We start from the raw sequence: 9,447 nt of genomic DNA on the forward strand, positions 1-9,447 counted from the left end.
GGAGGCTGTCAGCAGACCCGCGCGTGAGCGCAGAGGGAGCGAGAGCCCGGCTGGGGGCGACGGTGGCCGTGCTGGAGCCCGTGGCAGCCGTGGCCCTTCCCTTCGCAGCCGGAGGTGTAGCTGGAGGAGCCGTACTCCTCCACAAGTCCCTCGTGTCATCCAGGGCGGGACCAGGGGTCCCTGAAGTCTTTGGAAGAGCCAGTCCAACGCCAGGAGATCGGGGGCAGGAGGTGGTGCAGAGATGCAGCCCCCATCCAAGGCCGAGTCCCTCAGACGCCCCACAGCCGGCACCGGGGGACGACCTCCCCGCCCCAGAGGCCTGGCGTCGGCGCTTCCGGGGCCTCCGCTACCTGGAAGGCGAGGGGCCGCGGGAGGTTTGCGGCCGCCTGCGGGAGCTCTGCCGGCGCTGCCCGGAGCCCCGGCACCGCAGCAAGGAGCAGATCCTGGAGCAATTCCTGGCCATCCTGCCCCAGGATATGCAGAGCTGGGCGTGGGGGCGCGGCGTGGAGACCTGCGCCGAGGCCGTGGCCGTGGCCGTGGCCGAGGGGTTTCAGCTGGAGAAGGGAAGGGATGAGCTCCAGGTGAGAACATTTCATCCTGCTCATGGATGCTGCTGTCCCTGTCTCCTTATGTGCTTGGGGGATGTTCCCTCCCAGCCCTGTCTCTCCAGATCCTGGCTCTCCAGTGACATTATTTCGCATCCCCAGGTCACCGTGTGCGTGAAGGTCGAGGAGGTGATCTTGGACAGGATGCAGCACATAGGGGCATTGCAAGAGCCTGGTGATTCCTGGCTGGAGCAACCAAAGACCGATCGTGTGGACAGCCCTCTGGAGGAGTCGGGAGAGAGGGAACCCCCCGGGCCTTGCGACAAGCAGCCTGGTGTCTCCGAAGAGCAGCTCCCCCCACCAGGAGTCAGGTGAGGGACAGGATGGAGGCCTGGGCGTGGGTCTGGGTGCCGGAGTGGCTGTCCTGCACGCAGGGGAGTCTGCTTCTGCCCATGACGGGGCCCCAGTATTCGTAACGAGGTGGCTGGGCTGGGACCCAGCTCTGATCGCTGTGGGTGGGCAGCTCCCTGATCTTTCTCGCTGCATGTGTGCAGCGCCCGGCGGAGAGAGGCTGAGTCTTGCTCGGGCACCGTCGTGCTGCTGTGGTAACAATGCATGATCTAATTGCTGTTCTAACGATCGGTGTTCAACTCGCCCCCTCGCTCACGCCCCCGCGAGCCCTCTGTGCCCAGTTAGGGGCTGGTGCAGGTGTCGGGGAAGTGAGACTCCCCAGTGGCTTATGGCTGGCTCACGTACAGCTAAACCAGGCCTCTATGCTGCAGATTCCCCCAAAACGCAGGAGACCTGGGAGTGGTCAGCAGGTGAAAGCTCATCAGGCCGGTGCCCCAGACGAGGCCCTTCCCCAGGCACAGGTAAGGAGCGCTGGCTCTCCCCTTTCCAGCAACAGGAAGCACCATCCCTCAGCAGAGAAAACTCTCAGCCACAACACTTTGATGAGGTCGGTGCTCCAACACATCAGCTGTTCTTGTTCTCCGGTGCTTCTGGAAGCATGTCATGTGCCCTAGAGAAGACTGACCGTATGTTTCCCCTCCCTCTCCCTTAACATGTGGAGGCTGACACAGCCCCAACATCCCTCGAACTACTCCCTGCAGGCTCTGACGTGGTGTGATCACCACCTGACGCTGGTACAGAGTTATTGAAGTTCATCTCCAGCCTAATGCCCAAGGAGGTCTGTTAGCAAGAGCTGTGCAGCTTTAAGTCGTCCTTCCCCCACTCTTCCACACGCTGAAGCCTCCATCTGCCTTAATCCCAAGCCAGTCCAGGAGACGAGCAGGGCTTTCCCTGTGCCAGCAGCACCAGGACTAACCTGTGCACTCTCTTCCCCGCCCCACAGGTGCTGCAACCCTGACGAGAGCCCAGCAGCAGCCTCCTGAGGAGGGGCCTGTAATCATGGAGCTGCAGAGGACTTTCCCAGGGAGACTGGAGGAGGAGGAGGACTCCCTGACAGATGAGCCAGGCTCATGATGATCTCCCGAGGTCCCTTCCAGCCCTAATGTCTATGAAATCTATGAAGTGCAGAAGGAGCAGGGCAGGCCTCAAAACCAGGGGGAGACCGTGGAGGTGAGCAGGGCACTAGGTCCGGTTAGGGGAAGGAGTACAGCTGGGCAGAGCCCAGGAGGAGCCAGGGGTGCTGTAAAAAGTTTGGGGAGCAGGGAGTCCTAAAGAGAGACAAGCCTATGGTGATGGGGGTTGCAAACACACCAAACTGCATTTTGCAGGAGCCCCCTCCCAAGTGCGGTGAGCCAGGGGAAGGCCTGGTCAGCATGCATGGAGCCGGGACTCTCTGCCCCTAAAAGTGCTGCCCAGGCTGCCTCGAGGGGCCGAGCAGACAGAACGTGATGAGCTGGGCGAAGGCTGACACACAGGCTCCTGTGTCTACAGCTGCATCCACATCACAAGTCAGCTGAATCCTGGGGAGTTTTGCACCCCTACCTGTCGTGGCTAAGCCTGCAATTAGCTGTAGTACAGCGTGATTGCAAATAGGGCTGTGGGGGCTGGAAGGAGCTGGAACAGGAGGCACTGATGGTGTAATGCTTGTGACTGCAGCTCCCGGAGGTGTTTGAGGAGGTGGCAGTGTATCTCACATGGAAGGAGTGGGAGCTGCTGGAAGATGAAGACAAGGTGCTTTACCAGGACCAGATGTTGAAGAATTACCAAGCCCTCGTTTCCCTGGGTAAAGCTCTGGTTCTTGCTTCTCCTTTATGAGCTCTGAAGTTCATTGCAGTCTTCTCCCTGTGTTTCGACAAGTCTTGTCCTCATGCACTTTTGGGGCTGGAGGTTTACATTCCCTCCTTCTCCACTGCTCTGTCAGTGATCAGGCCTGTCTCACATTTCATACTGATATATGCTCCTTCAGTTGAGTCTTCCCCATTGTTGTAATTCCTGTTGCTTCTGTATGCATCAGTTTCTGGGCAACACAATCTCCTTTTGCCTTCTCAGCGTGTTCATATTGTCTCCAACTCATTGTACATAAATGTACTAAGAGCTGGTTCTGATTTCCTCCCTCTCTTGCCTAGTGTGTCCTGTCCAAACACATTTATCTATCCTAGCATGGCCAGTTCTGTGATGTCTAAAGTCCCTTTCTCCTCCTTTGGTTACAACCCAGCAGAAGTTAACAGAAGTCTTATCAGCCTCTGGTGCTACAACACATGGATGATGCATTTCTACATCTCTGCCTCTTAGGATATATGTACATGTGGTGGATCCCAGGTATTTCTATCACGGGGTCACTGGAAGCTTCTGTCCACAGTCCTTCCTAACATCTCCATCTCCATAGATCAGAGACTTTGGCTTTGCTTTATTTACATTAAAACCTGTGCTCTCAACCTCAGTCTGCCATTCTCAAATGTTTTCTTGTCCTCCTCCTAAAATCCCTTTGCAGATCACACGCCCATCACTGTGATAAGAAGAAGTGGGCTAGGTGCAGGGCCTAGTGAAAACCAGTTTTCATTTCCAGAGGATCTCTAATACGGGGGCTTGTTTTGGCATGTGCTCAGTGTCAAGGTACTTCACTCTCTACTAGGTCAGTTGTCTTTTCTGATGCTTTCTTTCCCCTCCATTTTCCCCAGAGGATTCTGTAAGGAAGTGGTCAAATGATTTCTCTAGCTCAACTAAGACCATGTAGACCATTTCTACATTATGGGCTTTCACGTGCTGTGCAATGTGTGTCTTTCTGCCATCTTTTGCCCAGCTCCATGACTCGCAGTTGTGTTAAATGCTGCAGTATTTGCCAACCTGTGCACTCATCTCCTCTCCTGGGTTGATTCTACCGTTGGATAGCATGATTGCTCAGTTGTTGCTACAGTTATTATAAAATAATCCTTTCCTGTGGCCTGGTGAGGCTGGCCTCTCCCAGAAAAAAAAGTCTCCTTGTCAGCCATCTGTCACAGATTCTTTTCACTGCCACGAGTCCTCACTTCAGCTCTTTCCTGAGAAAAGCTCGTTCCCACTCCTTTTCCTGGGATTCCACTGATAAGACAAATGTTTTCCATCCATAAGGGCGTCCAATGTCTCTTCATTTTGGTACCTTGAAAACAGAAAAAGCTTTATCTTTCTGCTCTCTAGTACATCACAGATCATTGAGTCTCCCTACCTGTCCATGGTGACTGTCAGTTTAGTGCCCTTTCTGTACCAGGAGCATTCGGTGGTTTGTTTCCTGTGACCATCCCACCACTGCCTGGGTGACCAGGTGCATCATTTAATGAAGGCTTCTCTCTGCAGCGCCTTCTCATCCATCCTAAATGCCCATCCTCCCCTGTCCATTCAGACGATAGTAAAAACCTTGAGCTCATTGGATCCGTTCCCCAAATCATGGTGGGTTATTCTGCATCCACTACCGAGTCACAAAACCTCTTTAACTACCACCCTAAACAGGATATCAAGATCCCACACCTGACTTACTATGCAGCATCCAGCGAGGAGAGGTGGAGCTCTGGGCCTGTGGTGATGAGGATGGTGGGAGAATCTCAGAGTTGGAGAACCTGCTGCCAGGTGAGTGTGGCTGTGCACTTCCCCTGGCTTCCCTCTCAGAAATAGGGCAGGTCTGCAGTTGGCCAGAGTGCCAGGGAGACCTGGAAACTGCAGTCCTGCCCTATGTTGCCATTCCAGGGTGCTGACCTCAAATACAGTATATAATGCTGCAGTGTGTCAAGGCAGGTGTTGTTCCCACCATAGGCAATGGAAGGGGGACTAACAGGGCTTAGCCCCCCCACCCCAAACACAGGGCAGTCGTTGGGCCACAAGGCAGCCTGGCCATGGACTTTGGGTGGCTGCAGCAGGGATACAGGGGGGTGCACAGGCAGCAGTGAGGGAGGGAGGGAGTTGGGCTAGGACTGGGGGAAGGGCAGGCACTCATGGGGGATGGGACTGAGCCCCGAGTGGCTTGTGGGGGGCGGGGGGCAGCTCCTACTGCTACCTGCAACTCGGGACACATGGGCACGTGACCCCGGATCTGCGTGGGGTAGGGCGGACTGCAGCTGCAGGCTGGGGCTGGGCTCTTTGTCTCTGTGGCTCTGAGTGTCACATAGCCTGAGGCTCAGCACCAGTGTTGCCCTGTGGGGTCAGGCCAACTCTCAGGATCTCAATATTGAGCTGTTAGACAGGAGGGTGTGACACATTTGCACATATACAAACACACAAATCAATTGGATGTATACACGCGCACACACTACCAACTCAGGCACATACACATCCAAACTAGCCTAGGCACATGCATACCTATCACCAATTCAAGCACATACACTATACACCCCAAAAGTTAGACAAAAATCAATTGTCCATACCTGCACACTCAGATCACTAATTCATATATCATACACACAATACATATATTCACAGATGCATACACACGCACCAGTTCACACACATACAACCCACCTACACATAGGTAAGTTCCTAACTTGGATGGCACGGTATATATGTGTGTGCTTGGGATATTTGGGGGAAGGTTAAGGTGAGAGAGAGAGAGAGTTAAAGTGTAGGGAGTGGAAGTTGCCAGAACTGAGATTAGAACCAGTGGACTAGAGAGAACGTGGCTGAGGAACTGAGGCTTGGGGTTACTTAAGGTTGTCTGGGGCTGGAAACTGAGGCAGACAGCTGAGATATTGGTGGGGGCGCAGATAAGTGGTGGCAAGGAGGAGACAGCCAGGAAAGAGAGAGAGAGAGAGGCAGAAACCTGGTATCTTGAGGCAGGAAACAGGCTGACAGCTTAGAGACTGGGGGCGCAGATAAGTGGTGGCAAGGAGGAAACAGTCAGGAAACAGACAAAAAGCCATCTCGGGGTTTCAAAATAACAGTTTTATTAAACAGACAGCACACTACACAGACCCATGAAGGTATTAGTTTACACACATGCGGCAGCAGGATAAAGAGACTCAGTGGAAGGACTGGAGTCCAGGTAAGGAAGAGAAGCAGAGTCCAAGTCCTTGGTTGAAGAGGGGGTGGCAGGTAATAGCTACTTATCCAGGCTGGAAAGGGGTCCTTGTCCAGTAGGTGTTCTCCAGAGAGAAGTCGCTGGCAGGGCCTCTGGGTGAATAGGTAATGTGGCATGGTGCTGGTCCAGATGGAGAGGGCGTCCCAAAGAGTCAGTTTTCACTACCCCTTTTTATGGGGCAGACTACCTCTGATCTCCTATGGGGAGGGCCTGTCCAGGCAATGTCAGTTCTGTCCCAGAGGGCTCCAGGTGTTCTTACTGAGTATGTGCAGCCTTGGCACAGTAGTGGGTTGCCTCATCTTTTGTTTCTTGAAGGCTGAGGGTGGTTGGTGTTGATGGTTCGGTCATTCCGAGGGAACTATTTTTAGACCTACTGCCATTGTCTCTCAAGTACCCTTATTCATCCCCATGTATTCAGGAACCAAGTTACATAGGAGGGGTAGATGTCCCCAGGCCTGGTTGTGTAACCCTTGACTCACAAGATGGAGACTTGACAAACAAAATGGAAACTTGACATGACTTATGGTAACTTACATATGGAGGCCTACATTATATAGTACTGGTAAAACAGTAATATAGAACAGTACAAAGCAATATAAACATAATAATTATACAATATAAAGAAGGAGAAAAAACAAAACAAATACAAGTTGCTACCAAAATAAAATGCTGAAGCTTATCCTATGTCTTGGCTTACTTATACTTACCTATAGGGAATAGAGAGGGAAAGAAAAGTCAGAAATGGTTGGGAAAGGGGAGGGAATGCATTTTAAAAGAAAAAAAAAAGAAAATCTGGGGGTTTTGCTACACCAGAGTCCAGGTTGAGGCTTATTAAGGCCTCAGACCTGGTGCAGACATGTGTGACATGCAGTGGTACCCATCAGCAGTGGAAAACTCCATGGGTTCATTCTCTGCACCAACCCTTGCACTGGAAGCAGGCAGGAAGCACACTCCTCTCAGGAGAGCCACAGCTTTAAGTCCTCCCCTCCTCCTCCATTAGAGCAGGGGGTTTCAACCTTTTTTAAGGAGTGTACCCCTTCTGGGTGCACTTCTAGCAAAGCAGAGGAGGGAAGGTGGTGGCAGGCAGATGCAGAGTGGGATGGGGCTTGCATGCAGCAGTGTCAGCGTGCAGTGGTGGGTGGCTGTGGTGGCTGCTGCGTGTAAGCTCCGCCCCCGGCCACGTCCTACTGGCTAGGCGGTGCCTGTGTGGCCTACAGAGGGGAGCTGCTGCCCCCACCCTGCCCTGAGAGGCAGCGGCACAGGGTGGTGGGTGGTAGCACTCTGTCCCCACCTGCCCACACGTACCCTCTAGCACTTTTCCAAGTACCCCTAGGGGTATGTGTACCGCCAGTCAACAACCCCTTTCAGGCACTGTCCTAATGTGTGTGTCCCCTGTGCTTCTTCCAGCAGGGCCTGAGGTGATGGGGCTGAGACCCAGGCCAGAAACTCTGAGAGTCTGGCTCTGAACTCCACCAAGTAGGGAACATTAGCCTGGCACAGGGACCTGATGCTCCTTCATGTCCAGCACTTGGGGTTTTGAAAAGAAGACCTGGTTTACTTGAGGGCACACAAGTGCAGAGGTCCAGGCCTGCTCTGAGGCCCATCCCAGTAGAAGGGATAGCAGTGTTTGCCCTTTGCTGCAGGGCAGGGACCAATCTGGGGTTTGTCTTCCCCACACAGGAGGTGCCTGGCTGCTGAGCAGAGCTGAGAAGCCACATCGATGCTCCGAGTGTGGGAGGAGCTTCACCTTCTCCTCTGGTCTGGTCCAGCACCAGCGCATCCACATGGAGAAGAAGCCATATCATTGCTCAGTATGTGGGAAGAGCTATACCGAATCCTCCCACTTGTGTCAGTGCACTGCTGCTCGGCCAGGGCAGAAGGCACATCGGTGCTCAAAGTGTGGGAAGAGCTTCACCCAGTCCTCTACCCTGGCCAAGCACCAGTGCATCCACAAACAGAAGAAGGCACATCGGTGCTCAGAGTGTGGAAAGAGCTTTACCTTCTTTTCCTATCTGGCCCAACACCAGCTCATCCACACTGGAGTGAAGCCATATCATTGCTTGCAGTGTGGAAAGAGCTTCACTCAGTCCTCTTACCTGGCCCAACACCAGCACATCCACACAGGGGAGAAGCCACATCAGTGTTTGGAGTGTGGGAAGAGCTTCACCTGCTCATCTACCCTGACCAAGCACCGGCACATCCACACAGAAGTGAAGCCACATCAGTGCTCTGTGTGTGGAAAGAGCTTCACCTGCTCATCTGAACTGGCCCAACACCAGCTCATCCACACAGGGGAGAAGCCACATCGGTGTTTGGAGTGTGGGAAGAGCTTCACTCATTCCTCCCACTTGATCCGGCACCAGATCATCCACACAAGGGAGAAGCCACATCAGTGCCCGGAGTGTGGGAAGAGCTTCACTCGCTCCTCCCACCTGATCCGGCACCAGCTCATCCACACAGGTGAGCAGCCACATCGGTGTTCGAAGTGTGGGAAGAACTTTGTTTGCTTCTCCGAACTGGTCTGACACCATCTCATCCACACAGGGGAGAAGCCGAATCAGTGCTCTGTGTGTGGGAAGAGCTTCACCTGCTCGTCTTACCTGGCCCAGCACCAGTTCATCCACACAAGGGAGAAACCACATCAGTGCTCAGAGTGTGGGAAGAGCTTCATCGGCTTCTGCCGCTTGATCCGGCACCAGATCATCCACACAGGGAAGAAGCCACATTAGTGCTCGAAGTTTGGGAAGAGCTTTACCTAGTCCTCCGATCAGACCCAGCATCAGTTCATCCGCACCCAAAAGCATCCATAATTCTCATAGCAATGCATGAAGGGCTTGGGGATATCCACCTGCTCAGTACCCACCAGTGGCTGCATTCAGGCAAGCAGCCTTGTGCTGGTGGACTGCAGCAAGGCTTCACCCAGCCTTTGGCCCTTCTAAGGTCCTTCAAAACCCAAAGGAACCAGAGGCTGGCCCGCAAGTTTTGATGCAGGGAGGAGTTAAGAGGAAGCACCTCAGGGAGAGGCCGGCTCAGATGCTGGAAGAACCTGTGTGGGACTTCTTTGCATCAGCCTCGGAGCCTGTGTCTTCACCATCATTCTCTAAAAGCAACGCTTCAAGGGGAAGAAGAGCCTTTATAATAGGGTGCCCTTCCCAAGACAACTGGCTCCAAATAACACCCAGGGACTGTCCTTGGCCAGCTCCCACCTTCCTCTTCCCTCCTGGCCCCAGGGTTCTGGTATGTGACACTTTTGAGTTGCAGGAAGAAGGACGTTTATGGGTGGGGAAGCATTTCCTGCTCTCCACCCAGACCTTGACTTTCCTCCCCACCACATCACCTGAGCCCCAGGCCTGCACGTGCCGATCGTGATCTACCACCCCAAGTCCAGTTTGGTAGGTATTGCTTCTTAACCCCTCTTCCAAGCTCTGCACCACCAGGTGCCAGCTGTCC

At 53.8% G+C, this 9,447-nt stretch overlaps 1 pseudogene; it reads left to right on the plus strand.

The window, feature by feature from the left end:
- The first annotated feature begins 226 nt into the window (after positions 1–226).
- Positions 227–8,726, plus strand: LOC109322515 (annotated as a pseudogene).
- The last annotated feature ends 721 nt before the right edge of the window (positions 8,727–9,447 follow it).

Source organism: Crocodylus porosus, unplaced genomic scaffold (assembly GCF_001723895.1).
Source record: "Crocodylus porosus isolate Cpor-Errol unplaced genomic scaffold, CroPor_comp1, whole genome shotgun sequence".
NCBI lineage: Eukaryota > Metazoa > Chordata > Crocodylia > Crocodylidae > Crocodylus > Crocodylus porosus.